Raw genomic sequence first — 17729 nt, forward strand, 5'->3', positions numbered from 1 at the left:
GCATATCACATTCAGAGACGAATTTAGAAGCAAATTAACATTGATAAAACAATTAAAATATACAGAAAGTCCTTGAATTCGGCTCCTTTTATCTCAATGGAATTAAAAGGATGTAACTAAGGAAAAACAGGTTAGTCAGAGTGTGTGTATTTCTCAGTGTGTGTGGCAGGTGAATTGCATACATGGTGTATATTTATGCAGGTAGGCACGTGGCCGCATAAAAATCTGTTTAACGTTCATACAAAAGCGTGCCTGGAAAACAAACGTTGCATGGATGTGTTTTGCCATAATAAAAAATATAACTTGAGAAGAAATATGCCTCAGCATTTTTATAAAACATATTCATCCATGTGTGTGTGTATACATGCATGAGTCGACTGTACAACACTGCTAGCAGTTTAACAACATAACTTTATCTTACCTGGTTTAGAGAAGCCCAGCATAGGGTGCATGAAAGGAAAAGAAAGAGGTGTTAGTGGAAAAACCATGGATAAAACATGAACAGTATCCATTTCATTTAGAGTAGAGTCAGTGAAAAGCCCCAGTGGCAGAGTGACATCTATCAAAGTCATAGTTCACTACTCCATATTTGAATAGTCATTAATCATATTCCTTGAGTGATGTGAGCCAACAGTTACACATGCCCCCTACTGATTATTGGCACAGGCAGACTTTTGTACAGCTAAAGAGACCTTTGTGTAATCTGACTCCCAGCCACTTTACTATACCTGTAATTAACCTGTCAAGGAGGTCAGGCATTCATATTATCACTAAGTACCACTAACCTTGATTTTACCAAGGTAATAGAACACTTTCCAGGAACACCTTTTATTTTTCACAGTACAGCGACGACTTGGGGACAATGTCCCTATTGCACCAGTGTAGTGGTCTGAAATCATATAGGGTGCATGATGCCATAACGTAATAGGATAATCACACACGGACCCTCGTTGAATCGTGCATGGTGAAATCCAACGAAAATACATCTGAATCTATATAGACAGCATGAATCTCAGTGTGTGTGTGCGTGCATTTTTATACATGTGCACACAGGTATGCAGGAATATGCAATAAACATGTGTGATAAAAGTACACGGTTAGCTGGGTCATCAAATCGAAAATGTCACTGCAGTGCCTTGCGAGACATAACAGTCAAATGTGTGATATAAACACCCTTTTGACAGAGACACACTATAAAAAAGCAACACTCTCGCTTCCTCGGTTTGTCCCTCAGTTTCTCTCTCTGAGGACGGCGATAAGACGCTCAGCCAATTTGGAGCAGACTACCTTGTTTGTCCTATCAACCCACATGAAAAAATACTATGATATAAATACTATAGTATTCACTGTAGTGTTTTGCGGACTAAAGAATACTGTAGTATTTACTGTAGTATTTGCTGTAGTATACTGTAGTATGTACAGTTAACTATAGTTGTCACGACTTCCGCCGAGGCTGCCTCCCCTCCTTGTTCGGGCAGGTTTCGGCATTCGTCGTCACCGGCTTACTAGCTACTGCCGATCCCATTCTCATCACTCCACTTGTCATGTCTTGTCTTATCAATCACACACACCTGGTGCTCATTCCCCTAATTAGTATGTGTATAAGTGTTGCCTCTGTTCCCCTTGTCTTTGTGAGTGATTGTTTCATTGTGAGAGCGAGTAGCTCGGTTGTGAGACGGGAGCTAGCCTGCCGTGATGCCATGCTATCGTTCTCCCAACTGGTGGACATGGCCATCCGGCTGGACAATCTGCTAGCAGCCAGAGGACGTCCTGGTAGGGGTCTGACCGTTCCCACTCCGGACGACTCTGACCCCGAGCAGATGGAGCTGGGGGGAGCCGCCGGTCGAGAGAGCGCAGGAGGACAGCGACAGTGCCACTCTGGTGGCACGAAGGGACAATCCACCTCACATCGCAGTCAACGTTCTTTTGGGTCTGGAGGCGGTAGGCAGGGTACTCACGCATCACCCCAAGTACAAACACCCAAAATTGTTCAGAGCCCTTTGCGGCGCACTGTACCTTATCTATCTCCTCTCCCGATCACCTGGTAGTTTCCCAGTGTAAGGCGCTAGTCGATTCAGGTGCAGCTGGGAACTTTATGGACAAGGCATTTGCACGCCGTCAAGGCATTTCATTGGTTCCCCTATCCATTCCACTCCCCATCAGAGCACTTGATAGTCGACCATTAGGGTCCGGGTTGGTAAAGGAGGTTACTGTACCAGTCACTATGATTACACAGGAGACGCATGTTGAGCAGATCACTTTTTTGATTATTGAGTCTCCTGCTTACCCTGTAGTCTTAGGTATTCCGTGGTTACCCCACTTTTTCATGGCCGCAGAGGGTTCTTATGGGGTGGTCGCGTGAGTGTCCGGGTAGGTGTCTAGGTGATTCCGTTTGTGCGACCACGGTGGAAAGTCCAGACGGTACCCCCACCGTGCGCATTCCCCCCGAATACCATGATCTGGCGCTCGCATTTTCCAAGACGCAAGCGACTAAATTACCACCTCATCGGGAGGGGGATTTCGCGATAAACCTTTGGGTAGACGCTGTACCTCCCAGGACTCATGTGTATCCCCTGTCGCAGGCTGAAACGAAGGCTATGGAAACATACATCACCGAGTCCCTGCGCCAGGGGTATATATGTCCCTCCACTTCACCTGCTTCCTCGAGTTTCTTCATTGTGGGGCTCCCGAGTGGCGCAGCGGTCTAAGGCATTGCATCTCAGTGCTTGAGGCGTCACTACAGACCACCTGGTTCGATTCCAGGCTGTATCACAACCGGCCGTGATTGGGAGTCCCATAGGGCGGTGCACAATTTGCCCAGTGTCGTCAGGGTTTGGCCGGTGTAGGCCGTCATTGTAAATAATAATTTGTTCTTAACTGACTTGCCTATTTAAATGAAGGTAAAATAAATTAAAAAATGAAAAGAAAGATGGTGGTTTACACCCGTGCATTAATTATCGACCACTGAATAAGGTGACTGTACGATTTAGTTATCCTCTTCCCCTCATTCCTACAGTGATTGAGTCAATGCATGGGGCCCATTTTTTCACCAAATTAGACCTCAGGAGTGCCTACAACCTGGTGTGTATTCGGGAAGGGGATGAGTGGAAAACCGCATTCAGCACAACCTCGGGGCATTATGAATACCTGGTGATGCCCTACGGTTTGATGAATGCTCCATCCGTTTTCCAGTCCTTTGTGAACGAGGTGTTTCGGAACATGCTTGGTCGCGGTGTGGTGGTCTACATCGATGACATCCGGGTGTATTCCCCTACGTGAGCCGAGCATGTGTCCCTGGTTTGCAAGGTACTGGTCCAACTGCTGGAGAATGATCTTTATGCCAAGGCAGAGAAGTGTGAGTTTTTCCAGCAGTCAACCTTTCTCGGATACCACATTACTACTACAGGTGTGGAGATGGAGGGCCGACTCCAACCACGGTGAAGGAGGTGCAGCGCTTCCTTGGCTTTGCCAACTACTATCAGAGGTTTATTCGGGGCTTTGGCAAGGACTTCCGCCGAGGCTGCCTCCCCTCTTGTTCGGGCAGGTTTCGGCGTTCGTCGTCACCAGCTTCCTAGCTACTGCCGATCCCATTCTCATCACTCCACTTGTCTTGTCTTGTCAATCACACACACCTTGTGCTCATTCCCCTAATTAGTATGTCTATAAGTGTTCCCTCTGTTCCCCTTGTCTTTGTGAGTGATTGTTTCATTGTGAGAGCGAGTAGCTCGGTTGAGCTACTCTTCCATTTTGTTATTGCCAAGGTGGAATATTTCCCTTGTGATAGTTTCGTATTGACGCTGGGTGCGTTTTATTTATGTAAACGGAATAAACTCTGGACTTCGGTGTTTTACCTTCTGCGCCTGACTCCTTCATTCACACCTCATCACAATAGTATAAATGCTGTAGTAAAAGAAAACGGTAGTATATGCATACTATAGTAATTCATGTAGTTAATGTAATATTTACTGTAGTGGTTTTTGGGACTGTATTATACTGTAGTATTTACTATAGTGTTTTTGTTATCTTATCTTTAACAGAGAATTGGAGGCTTTTTCCTTCAGGAAACCTACTAGTGATGGGTCATTTGCGTACAAACTGCTCTTTTTGAACTGCTCTTTTTGGTGAATTTAGTGAACCGAATCGCATTAGTGAAAGAGCCATTCATTTGGCTCCCTGATTTGCATACTTCTACTACAAAATAATGTTTTTCTGCAGATCAGTTGTGAAATTAATCCTCACTGCAGAAACAATAAATAGTGGGGAGAGCATGTCAATCTGGTCCAACTCAATTTTGCATTGTGTACAAAACAGTTTTTGGCAGGGCATTTAATAATTTGGCCAGGTAAAATGTGCATTTCATGATCTGACTTAATAGTAGCCTACCTTTTGGGGTTAACAATTTTTTTCATTGTTCTAGGTAGGGCTGTGGCTGTCACGACATTTCGTCAGCCGGTGATTGTCAAGCAAATAACGGTATCGCGGTAATTTACCATTAATTAACATAAACACATTTAACATCTCCTGGCTTCCACAAATAGCCTACAAGCCACTGATGCAGACCTTTGGAACTTCTACATTTAAAAATGTCTAATAAATCCATGTAATATAGCCTAAAACTTCACAATAAATCATTATTTATTTTAGACAGGTCTAAAGAAGCATGATATGAAGAAAATTTAGTCTATTTCAGAAGAACAGAATAGCATACTCTGAGTTGTCCTTATGGTAGGTCCTGATCTGGCTATGCCAAATGGCTGTGAGCTACACTAGTTCATTTAGCAGACAAGATTTGCTTAGAGTTCTGTGGCATTATTTTATAGTATGAAGAATACAATTGAACAAAGCTGAATAAAATAGAAAGGATATTTTCTCCAAATGATTTGAGGGAGTGCGCACATGCGACTATTCTGTGTTGAGCGGTTAACAAAGAAATAGGTACTCCTATATGCATAATTTAGAGTTATTAATGTAACTTTAGTAGTTCTACAAACATTGGGCTATATGTTTAGATTTTTAATACATTGTAAGGCCGCATGATGCAACTCTAATGATGATTTTAAAAAAGTCGCTTGAAAGGCATGAGCTCTGCTTAGTTTTTTGCAAAGGCTGTACACACTCAGTCTTTCATTCACAATTTGACAAGCACTTGATAATGCCTAAAATTTCACGGTGGCATCTCCTTTGTGTGGCCGTAATGCACCCTAAAAAAATCCATGCCTTTTGCGGCCAGTGGCCATTATGCCCTGCTCTGAATCACCTCTCACTCACTTGGCACTCCATCACGTGATCGGGTCTTTCTCACAGGCTACAAGTGAAGACAGACACATCGGGGACGCAACTGCGTGCGTCCTAATCCAATTCCGAGGTGCATGTTGAAGATATTGGAAGAACTGTCCACATTTACTTTTCGTCAGCCAACATGATGAGTAGGCCTAACGAACAGCAAAAGCACTAGCCTATGTAAATCTACTATCCCCCATAGTACAAAAGTTGACCTATTCTATTCTGTGCGAAAAAATACGATTCCAAACTTAGTCTGGGACAGTTGTGGGATGCTATAGAAAAATGCTGGGCATCATTCACATGTGATAATATATAATTCACAAGTGATAGGCTAATATTGTCACCCATCAGACTATTCTTGATTTAATCTTGTCTTTACATATACTAAATAATATATGTGTGAATTTTTATTTATTTAGAATAGACCATTATCATGCAACTGTATCAAAACAGGGGCAGCGGGAAAAAATACAAGTCATCTATGCACTTAAATAGCGAATCGAGGAAGCTTTTCACGTGGTTCATTTTCATTTTCAATGTGCTTATTATTAGGAAAGTTGAGAAATAAATATAGTAGGCCTAGCCTATAGAAAGCTGATGGGATCCTCCTCTTTTTAGAAGAGGCCATCACTCTGTTTTCTCACGCAATTGCATAGCCTATAGAAATGTTGCGCAACATGAGTTCATGGGCTCAGTGTTTGATTAGATTTTCGATTACATTTGCATTGATGTCAGAGTGATTCGAGGGACAATAGAGTGCTGAGTACCAGGCAGTTAGCAAGTTTAGTAGGCTACTAATGACCAGCAGCAGCATCAGAGCTTGGAGAAGCCTAATCACCGTGACTAAACGGTCAACTGGAATTTGATTGCCGTAATACGGTCACCGCAATAGCCCTAGTTCTATGTCGATTTTTAAGCATTTTGAACAAAAAGCCACTTGGGAGCCAAATTAGCTGTCTCTTTTAAGTAAATGGAGCCAAATGAGCCAGATCACTGAAATGACTTGGAATAGCAATCACTAAAACCTACTAGAGAAATACAAAAAAAAAAAACATTTTCCATAACCTGTAGGTAGGCAGGGACCTGTAGGGAACACAATATATGGTCTATACTTGGCATGTAGGTCACTTATGGGTGGCACAAATTGCAATATGAGGGAGGGGAATGGGCAGGGTATATGCAAATGAAGTACTGTAGTATTTACTATAGTTTAAAAAGTGTAGTGTTTTTGTGGATTGTAGTGTTTTTGCGGACATTACTGTAGTGTTTACTACAGTGCTTTTTTTTGCGGATAATACTGTAGTATTTACTATAGTATTCTACAGTATACTACAACAAGTACTACACATGGTCAAGGGATACTACAGTGTGTAGCATAGTATTCTACAGTACACTACACTTTACTGTAGTATTCTATAGTATACTGTAATATGTTTTCATGTGTTTCATCTGTTTTAAAATGGCAGACGTGAAAGTAAAATACCCCTAGGCCCGCCTTCTCTCTCCCTCCTCACTCCTAGATATTGCCCTGTCACTGTGGCTCTCCATTAGGCCCTGGAGAGCCTGGATCCAGGCATCGTATAGCCCTCCATGCAGATGTGTCCTGACCACCTGCACTGTGACCTCCGCCATCCTCCCTGTTGCCGCTGACAAGCTGCAATAAAAGGACCCAGGTAATAGGGCTGGGTGTGTCGGATGTGTGTGTTCAATATTCTTATGGCTCCGACACGTAAAAGAAGATCCAGAGAACAGAGAACAACGGCATCTTCACGGATCCTGGTTAAACAAGTGTGTGTTTGTGTGTCTGTGTGTGTGTGAGTGTGTGTGTGTGTGTGTGTGTGTGTGTGTGTGTGTGTGTGTGTGTGTGTGTGTGTGTGTGTGCGCATGTGGTGGTGTGTGTGTGTGTTTTCAACACATCCTCAGTCTAACCCCTGTTAGCTTCTCTTAACCTCCACTCTCTAAGGGATCCTGAGAGGCCATGGCTTCCAACACTCTTTAACACAAGATTAAACAGAGGTACTGAAGCCTGCCCACAGCTCTGTCTCTGATCTCTAACAAGACTGTTGAGACTGACAGGCACTGCAGTAAACTGCAAAGTACCCTGAGACATCCTAAAGTGGATAACAGTAATAATGTGAGTACACAGCCCGAAGAGACTACATAGATGTTTGTAAATCAAGAGAACAATCCCAAGCAGTGTGCTCATTTCAACAGATGATATACAGTGCTATTATTAGTTGCTTGGGCACCGCTTGTTGCCAACTGTGTATTCACCCTGTGTATCTCCTCCGTCATTAAAGTCAAAGCTAAACACACACACACACCTTTTGTCATCAGCAATGGATAGACTTCCAGTCATTGTGCTAACACTAGACAGCATTGGCTGGCGAAACTACCTCTAACTTCCTTAATCTTACCGCAGTAAAAAAATCTTACCGCAGTTGTGTTATTCTTTGCAGATATATTGTAGCTCTGGACATGGCAGCATGAGACCTCTGTTTTACTGTTGCATTAATAAATATCATCAAATGAAATTATTCTGTATTCTTCTGGGGGCTTTTTAGCACTCAACATTAAATTGAATCACGTCGAGGGGGTGCATTTTGGGGTTTCATAGACGACCATTGTTCTCATGGGTGTCAGTGTGTGTTGAGCCAGGTGGCAGGGTGGTGGAGGCAGGCACCAGAGTGGGAAGGGATGGCATAAGGGGCGCTGATTGGGGAGGTGTGGTGGGTACCTTGGCCAGCTGGTACTGCAACTCAGGGGAGAGATTTAGCAGAGACGGTGCCAGAGGGCATGAAGCAATGGGTGCAGCATCCCTCCACCCTGCTATTTTGATTCAGCCCAAGCAGCTTACTACTTACAACTGCCCGTTATTCTCCATCGTCAGTCTCGACACTATCATCACTGATCCACTGTGATGCTATAAACATACACAATGAAGACAATCTCCCCCACACACTGACCTAGTGGCCATTGCTCTCGCATCCACAACTCACCGCTTTCTGCCTCTTACATCATGGTCCAATCCACCCACACATTCAGTTAGATGTGTCAAAGCTGGTGTCTCGGTGTGATGTGAAAAGCTGGGCTGCCGGAGGTAGATGAATGCCACTGAATATTCATGTTTCCCAGAAGCTAAAATCAGTCAGTCAGTACGTCTGACCAGGCCAAGGCACCACTTAGACCAAGTCAGAACATACTGTAGCTGGATGCTTATCTGATTGCCCTTTTCTCTCTTTAGAGGAGCAGTAGTTTGGGGGGAAAGTCAGTCATTAGACACAGACTTAAGAGAAGTTGCAAATAGGAGCACCCAAAGGTGATGGTGCTACTTTAGCATTAGCCTAACCTCGCCTGCAGTGGAGTGAAGGCTTGTGAAGTCAACAGAGTAAACCATTGACAAAACCTGTCCTCACCAGATAATGAAAGGCAGAGACGATAAGGGAAATTAGAATTTTGTCTTCAATTCCCACTTTTCTAATGTTTCCATATGCCATGGGCTGTGTGTGACCTCTTTTCCAGTCATTTTTGGTCCCTGGTTTTAGCGCAGCAGATAGTTGAGAATTATTTTTTGAGTAGGGTGAATTTGTATAACTGCTAGCGGCTTCAACATTCAGAAAAGCCCAAGTTGTGATGTGCAAAATGCTAAACCTCATATCACAATGCAAGACTGAATTACCTGCCTCCACTAGCTGTCACATTAAAGTACAAGGGGGGATGTCATTTTAATTACAGTTCCTAGATATGGATTGAATAACGCACAGTTCCGGTGCCAAACTTATGGCGAGTTGAACTGAATTGAAGCATAACAGCAACCTCTTCTGTGTTAAAGAAACCGCACAAAGTTTATTGAACTAAAAAGGCAAAGAAAGATTATTCACACATGTGCAGCACGGAAGTTAATGTTTGAAACAGTGAATATGATCGGTTAACGTAACGGGTCTTAAGATTTCATAACTCCCTTTTACGAGGGAGTCTCCTCATCCCTAAAATAAACAATGACATATGTTAGCAATATTGATATTACTGTGCAAAGTAGACATTCTATTTTCTACCGAGAATCCAAATAATTCATATGTTGATGTAGTGCATATCAGTTATGAATGTTTCAACCTGTGTTGTGAAGTTGTGTTTTTACCGTCAGTTGCTGGTGTCAAAGAGCACCAAAAACTACACTAACCATGAGCCTTAGCGTTTCTGCCACCACAGAAATAGACCCTGGGTCTGTTCTAATAGCCTGATGACTCACACTAAATTATTCCGCTGCTCTGTCGTTCACTACATACTTAAAGGCGTCCGCATGCTTCCCAGCGGAAACAGTTCAGTAGAGTTTGTGCATATACTATAATGACATTTTGTGACTTCTTTGTTAGCTTTTTCGGCTGTACGGGCACACAACGAAGTCTATGCCCCTTCGTCGGTGATTGGTCAACAGTAGGGATTGTTCAATAAAGTATTTGTTGTCATTCAACCAGAGACGACTCGTTTTCATGCACATTATTTCATTGAAATATACGGCACCAAACATCTTAGTTAGATGTAAAATTGCTCAACTAAGATCTCTTCAGATTTCTTGAGTTATCTTAGATTAATTCTGACTATTTTGAGGAAGTGTATACTGGCTACAGCGTTTCAAAATGGACGAACAGTACTATTGACGCTTTTTCTCCTTTTTCAAGCAAAGGTCTTTTAAGGGAGTATGCAAGCACACACGTTTGGTTTGGCTAGACTGAGACTGTCATATTGCAGTCATTTGTGGTGACGAGGGGCATGAGGAGCATTGTACAAAACAAAGTCATCAGCGATTGGATCGTCTCTAACCAATCAGTGTATCAAAGTCAATGACTCATTTTCAAACCGCCGCTTCACCCACGTGTGTTCTGGCTTTGGCCCAACCTATCGGTTTCTGAACCAATCAGACGGCCCCGAATGTGTTTGCATTCGGTGAAAGGTCGGGGAGGTACTCAGATCCAGGCTCATTGTGGGCGTGGCGTGGCGTAGTGTTTGGCCGGAGCAAAGAGTCTGGGTAGCAGGGCAACTGTTCTAACGCATCCACCTACGAATCCGAGGCCATGATTGTGCTTCTGTTTTGGGGTAGTAGTGAAGCAACCTTCATTTGTATGCAATTAACATATATTAATATGCATGGTCACACTTTATTTGGATAGTCCGTATTTTCCATCTGTAGATGCTCTACAGATGATCATACTATCAACAAACTATATGTTGATATACAACTGTTTGCTAGGGTTACTGTTAGGGGGCGGCAGGTAGCTTAGTGGTTAAGAGCATTGTGCCAGTAACCGAAAGGTCGCTAGTTCTAATCCCCGAGCTGACTAGGTGAAAAATCTGTCGATGTGCCCTTGAGCAAGGCACTTAACCCTAATTGCTTCTGTAAATCGCTCTGGATAAGAGCATCTGCTCAAATGTAAGGGTTAAGATTAGGATAAGGGTTAGTAGATAGAACTGGAAGAACTACTCTGGCATGCTTCGCACTGAAAGAGAGGCCGAGGCTGCCGAACTATGGTCAAAAGTCTGCCGAGGCACACTGTGTGGTTTCAGACGGCGCTCTTCCAAAGAGAAAGTGATGTATTTCTTAGTTCGGTGCGGCGATGGAGCTGTGTTTGAACTAGGGCTAAGTCTGCCCCCAGTGATGACTGCAGGCAAGCTGAAGGGGTTTGCTATTTATAAAGTGAATTGCTCATCTCTTTTTCTCTCTCTCTCTCTGACTAGTGCACACCTGTAGTAAACATCTGCAACCCTTAGGTAACAATTCACTATCTTATTTGTTCAACATGTTAAAAAATAATACAATAGCACTGCATTTACAGTAAGGTGAACTGGCCTATATACAAGCTCACACAAAAAGCTAATTTGGTTTAGTTATCACAACTGTGCAGCTTTATCTTGTTCGTATATAGGGCTTGAACTTCGCCTCGACAGGAAGTCTTCTGGACTCCCCTCACACAGACACATTAACACCAACAAGGCAAGTATTTTCAAATAAAGAGTGACTTTTTTGTGTAAGGTGCCTTTTACAGAAGGTCTTGAAAAGCTACGATAATGTTCTTCAGCTTTGTACCAATGTTGTTCGCTACCCCTACTGCCTCCCACTCTGATCTCAGTCTCTCTGTTCGATAGCCTTCCTTTCTTACAGAACACAAAAGGGGAAAATGGTGCTCCATCAGACAAGGGGAAAATTGTAGTCACCGAGCTTCAAGCCGAGTGTGGAGAAAAATAAACATAATAGAAAAGATATAGCTACTATGTTCTCTCTTTTTCAGTAGCAGGCACACTGTGTCCTAAAAGACCAAATACATCTGTTCTGGTTGTATTTGTTATTATTCATGGTTTTATTCCGATCCATTTTCCATGGGGACAGAGAAGTCCTTGTGCTCTATCTTGATGCCTGGCTGCTATTCTTTCTGTTCACCCTGGTACATCATAGGACTGAACTCAAATTCATTTTTTTTTTACAAATTCATTTTTGGAGCAGCATTATGGGAGTGGAGCTACAGCAAAACAGAAAAGAAGCATTCATAGCACTGCTTCAAACATGACAACGCTGTAAATGGCTGATAGCGTATTAATAGCAAGTTGCTTATGTCAGATTGGCTATACTCCACGTGCAGGTGCTGCTCTTCCTTACTAGGAAACACTGACTCAAAAACCTGTCTAATTCCAGTCTGTCAGTTATGTGATCAGATACAGGATTTAGGTCTAGTACTGGTTCTAAGAGGTGATTGATTGAAGTCGGTGATGCCATGCTCACGCTTTGTGAGTCACTTTTTAGTTGAGTCTCTTCCTGTGAACAGAATCACAGGTATGACAGCTGCCTACCAGTCTTACCCATGATCCCTGGTAGATCGGTATGGCTTGCAGTGTTATGAAGAGAATCTGTGAGTCATTTGCAGCTAATCATTTTGTTGACCCAGCATACACTGGGTGGGCGTATTGCTTTTTGTAATGAGTGACCACAGAACTGTTGCAGTGACATGACTCATGATGGGACAAGCTATCAAGCAGGTGTTCAACGATCCCGCTATATGGACTGTCAGGGACAGCTATGGGTTTAGACTGAACTACCATCATGCAACACAACAAAACACAAAATCATCCTGCAGAACATGGAAAAATGCAATATAATCTTCTCATTACAATTTCCTCTGTTATGGGTTAGCAGAATGGAGACCGAGCTAAAATGTCTCGCACAGTTGTAATTGCCTGCATTAACACTGCACGATGCTCACAAATGCGCCACGACACACACACACACACACACACACACACACACACATTGCACATCTGCACCTTATCAGGGAGCAATAAACAATGAGCCCCCATCATGGTCCAAAAGGCTTCTCAACAGCTTCTACCCCCAAGCCATAAGACTCCTGAACAGCTAATCATGGCTACCCGGACTATTTGCATTGCTCCCCCACCCCCACCCCAACCCCCTCTTTTACGCTGCTGCTACTCTGTTTATTATTGATGCATAGTCACTTTAACTCTACCCACATGTACATATTACCTCAATTACCTCGACTAACTGGTAACCCCGCACATTGACTCTGTACCGGTACCCCCTGTATATAGTCTCCCTACTGTTATTCTATTTTACTGCTGCTCTTTAATTATTTACTATTTTTTACTTAACACTTTTTTTTTCTTCTCAAAAAACTGCATTGTTGGTTATGGGCTTGTAAGTAAGCATTTCACTGTAAGGTCTACACCTGTTGTATTCGGTGCATGTGGCAAATAACATTTGATTTGATTTGATCATGACAATTATCATAATGGCAATAAAGTAATTACATCTCTGTGATGCCCCTGGATTTATCAATATGGAATAGGCCTGTAATAATTGTGGAAGCTAGACTATTGTTGGATCAGACAATAGCACTGTTTATCAGCAATTGGAATACCTCTCTCTCTCCCTCCGTCTGAATCAAAGCTGTCTGTAAATGGCCTTTAAACAGCAGTAGGTACAGTACAGTGTGAGAGGGAGTGTGTGAAGTGACAGGGAGGGCTGTTTTTGAAGTTTATTTTTCTAATCGCTAATCCACCTACTCAAACCCCTCTGGATGGGGGGAGCTCGGCGACAGAAAAGCGCAGCTGTTTGAAGCTTGACAGAAAAAGACAGAACGAGAAATAGCTTGGAATACAAACAAATATTTCCTTAATGTCATTCACAATAACAGGTCGGTTAAATATACATGCAGAATGAAAATCACATGTTTGACAGTTTTGGGTTACCACACACAACTTACGATCAATGTGTTCAGACTAAAAAACTTCAAATGAAGAGAGAGGAACTGTACAGTAAAACCAAAGATCTATCTCACTGTTTCTTAACCAAGCTAGACCAACTGCTCATATGCACAGAGCCCTGACGGCATTTTAAATAAGATTAGCTCTTTAGCTTATATAAGCATGACATATGCATTGTATTAGTCCTCCGTAGTGTAATGGCTAACGAGGAGAGCTAATCAGCGAGCGGCAGCATGGCTGTGTGGTTTATGTAACGCTACACCCAGTCTGTCAGGCAGGACTAAGTGAGGAGAAGGGGGTGAACAAACGGGAGCACAGGGAGAGATTCCTCAAGTCTGGTTTCTCGCCAGCCTGCAACACGGCCTGTGCACAAATCCCCAATCCTTCTGTGACAGAGTGGTCACAAACCGAGAGTAATGCTCCGCCTGAACACGTGTGTCTGTGGAACAAATGGGCACTGTTCACATCCATGATTCAGCATCTCTTCCCGTCACTGCACTAGTTCATCCTACAGTGACTGCCTTTAGAGCAGCATTAGTCCTCTGTGTTTGCGGCTTTTCCTGGACTAGCTACCTGCCTGGCATTGTCATCTAGTTGGACAGGCAGTGGAACTGTCACGTAGTGCTGATGCAGCTGACTGTGACTGGAGTACTGGAGGCTGACAAGGGGGTAACGTTCTTGGGTTTCTGCTTCATCGTCCCCCTCTCTGTCTGCATCATCGCCATCAGCCCAGACACACTTGTTTATGACAGGAGCTAACAACATCAAGTCCCATCCGCCTCCTCCTCGATGCTGATTGGCAGGTGTGATGGGACAAGGCACTAATTGTGGTTGAATGTTCCCCAATATCAGTGTGCTGTCATGCTGTTAAAGCTTGGAGGATAATAAATGGGTAATTCATCATGTTTTTCAGTCTCTGCATGTTTGTGTTTTTGCGTACCTGAGGAATTTGACAGTCTAAAAATAAATGGATAGCCATTTAGCATGTTTTTAAGATGTTTTGTGTATATCCAGTGTTGACTTGACTGTCTATTGATGGAAATAAAAAGAGACTGGGGCGTTGAGTTGGTGTTTTGTTCAGTGGTAGTTAGAGTGACAATAATGGCTTTAGGAAAGGGTGTTTCTCTCAAATCACTGCAAGTTTGTCAGCAGGCTAATAAGCCGTCTTGTTGCATTTCAATGCTGTCACGATCGTCTTGACGAGAAGTAGACCAATACGCAGCGTGTTGCACGAACATGGTGATCTTTATTATCTTTAGAGATAACCTATACAATACACAAAACAATAAACGACTCGTGAAGTCCACGGTGACAAAGACCGACAAGGAACAAAAACCCATAAACACAAAGTGAAACACAGACAGTTAAATATGGCTCCCAATCAGAGACAACCAGCCAAACAGCTGACACTCGTTGCCTCTGATTGGGAGTCACTCAGGCAAACATAGAAACAGACTAACTAGAACCCCCAACATAGACATATAACACATAGAATAACCACACCCTGGCTCAACAAATAGAGTCCCAGAGCCAGGGTGTGACAAATGCTTATGACTCCAGCAGAGTTATTGACTTTGTCCAGCTACAGTAAAGAAGGCAATCAAGTGAAAGACAAGTACTGAAGCAATCTAGCGTTTTCAAAGTAGCATCCCTCCATAGACATTTGTCCACATTTACACTGAACAAAAATATAAACGCAACATGTAAAGTGTTGGTTCCATGTTTCATGAGCTGAAATAAAAGATCCCCAAAACTTTCCATATGCACAAAAAGCTTATTTAGCTCAAATGTTGTGCACAAATTTGTTCACATCCCTGTTAGTAAGCATTTCTCCTTTGCCAAGATAATCCATCTATCTGACAGGTGTGGCATATCAAGAAGCTGATCATAACACAGGTATACCTTGTGCTGGGAACAATAAAAGGCCACTCTAAAATGTGCAGTTTTGTCACACAACACAATGCCACAGATGTCTTAAGTTTTGAGGGAGTGTGCAATTGGCATGCTGACTGTAGGAATCTCTACCAGAGCTGTTGCCAGAGAATGTAATGTTAATTTCTCTACCATAAACCGCCTCCAATGTCGTTTTAGAGAATTTGGCAGTATTTCCAACTGGCCTCACAACCGCAGACCATGTTTATGTCGTCGCGTGGGTGAGCGGTTTGCTGATGTCAACGTTGTGAAAAAAGTGCCCCATGGTGGCGGTGGGGTTATGCTATGGGCCGACATAAGCTACAGACTATGTGTTACGGTCCGGCACTGTTGGTCCTGTCCCCGCTTGTTTTCCTTTCCCTTTTTCCCCTGTGTGTGTTGTTTGTGTCTGTCTCCCCCTGCTGTGCAGCCCAGTCAGAGGATCTAGGTCAGGGGGCGTGGCCATTCTCTCACAAGATCAGTTACATCCAGCTGCAGCTCATTGTCACCAATCAACCAGCAGTTATCTACCCGGGCTGGACACCTCTCCAGCGCCAGTTCGTTCCTACACCACCTGTGGTAACTTGGCTCCGTACAGCAATCTCAGTTTAGTTGTACTCTCTCAGTATTATAGTTGTTTCTGCCACGTTTGTAACCTGTCTCTCCTTCGACCAGATCCCGTCTGTTCCTGCTGCCTGCCTGCCTGCCATTCCCACGCCGCAACCTGCTCCTCTGTTGTCTGATATCCTCGTCATCCAGCTCTCAGGACTACTGGCTCTCCACCCCACTCAGCTCCTACCCCGGCCTGAAGCTACTCCACCCTGAACTGCTTCTCTCTGCCAATACACGCTGAATAAACTACATCCTAATTCACCCTCTTTGTCCGTGTGTCCGTCTCTGCACCTGAGTCCCCCACCCAACCTAACACTATGAACACAATTACATTTTATTGATGGCAACTTGAATGCACAGAAATACTGTGACGAGATCCTGAGGCCCATTGTGAGGCCCATTTTGTTTAAAGTATCTGTGACCAACAGATGCATATCTGTATTCCCAGTCATGTGAAATCCATAGATTAGGGCATAATGAATTTATTTAAATTGACTGATTTCCTCATATGAACTGTAACTCAGTAAAATCTTTGAAATTGTTCCATGTTGTATTTATATTTTTGTTCAGTATACATTTGACAATCTGTATGCATCAAGCTGTTCTAAGATGAGCACAGCAGTGTGTGTTCTTAGCCTATTCATCAAGTGATAACTGCCTTGAAGAAAGCTACGCAAACATTGTTCTAGCGAATTTGTGCCATACGCAGCAGTGTAAATGATTTAGTATAGCATTGCCATTGTATATAGCTGTATCGCATCAGAATATAAAGAAGCCAAACAGTCATAGACAATGATAAGTCTGCTGTAAGGCTAGTTAGGCTACAACTGGTAGCTGTATAAGTGTGTTAATGCAATACTGAGCCTGTGCTCACACTGAAGAAAATGCTAATACTTTCCTCAGACGATGAATACATAAAATAGAGAGGGGATCCCCCACTGACTTTATGACTAAAGCATACCGACAACAACAGACAGCTTCCCTTAGGTCAAGAGCTCAAGCAAACAGATTAGAAGGAGGGTTGTGACCTTTGACCCCCTTCGCTAGGCCACCATCTTCTTTAATGTGTTACTAAAGACAGTGATAACCTCAAGGTAGCTCGACCTTGACATGACCACACACGCACACACACACAGCTGAGATATGCAGATCCAAGAACAGAGCGGCTTCATTCCACTCAGTGAACATGACTCGTAGCTCAGTACTAGCACGCACTCCCATTCCCTGAGGTCAGAGCAGGGGGAGAAAGAGCATTAGGTCTAAATCAACTCAATTCAATCTCAGGAGTGGGTGAGCGGGTTAAGAGAGAGACAGAGAAAGAGAGAGAGACAGAGAGAGAGATACATATATATATATATATATAGAGAGAGAGAGAGAGAGAGAAAGAGAGAGAGAGAGAGAGAGAGAGAGAGAGAGAGAGAGATACATATATATATAGAGAGAGAGAGAGAGATACATATAGAGAAAGAGAGAGAGAGAGAGAGAGAGAGAGAGAGAGAGAGAGAGATACATATATATATATATATATATATATATAGAGAGAGAGAGAGAGAGAGAGAGAGAATGAGCTCACAGGTCTGTACTGCCCCTGTTTAAAAATGTCCTTCACTGCAGCTGTATGGCTGCCAATCTGATCAACACATTTAGGTTCC

At 43.2% G+C, this 17729-nt stretch overlaps 1 protein-coding gene and 1 long non-coding RNA gene across 2 annotated transcripts in view; one reads left to right on the forward strand and one right to left on the reverse strand.

Moving 5' to 3' along the window:
- LOC311110747 (glutamate receptor ionotropic, delta-1-like) overlaps window positions 1-17729 on the reverse strand; it is a gene marked incomplete at both ends in the record, with an annotated part of 388675 nt that overhangs the window by 261116 nt on the left and 109830 nt on the right. The gene's annotated exons all lie outside the window — the stretch shown is intronic.
- On the forward strand, window positions 15855-16339 carry LOC311110752. The gene is made up of 2 exons (XR_014610723.1): window positions 15855-16044; window positions 16141-16339. It is a non-coding gene; the product is annotated as an uncharacterized lncRNA (long non-coding RNA).

The sequence above is a fragment of the Coregonus lavaretus genome, assembly GCF_964263955.1.
Source record: "Coregonus lavaretus genome assembly, chromosome: 36".
Lineage (NCBI taxonomy): Eukaryota > Metazoa > Chordata > Actinopteri > Salmoniformes > Salmonidae > Coregonus > Coregonus lavaretus.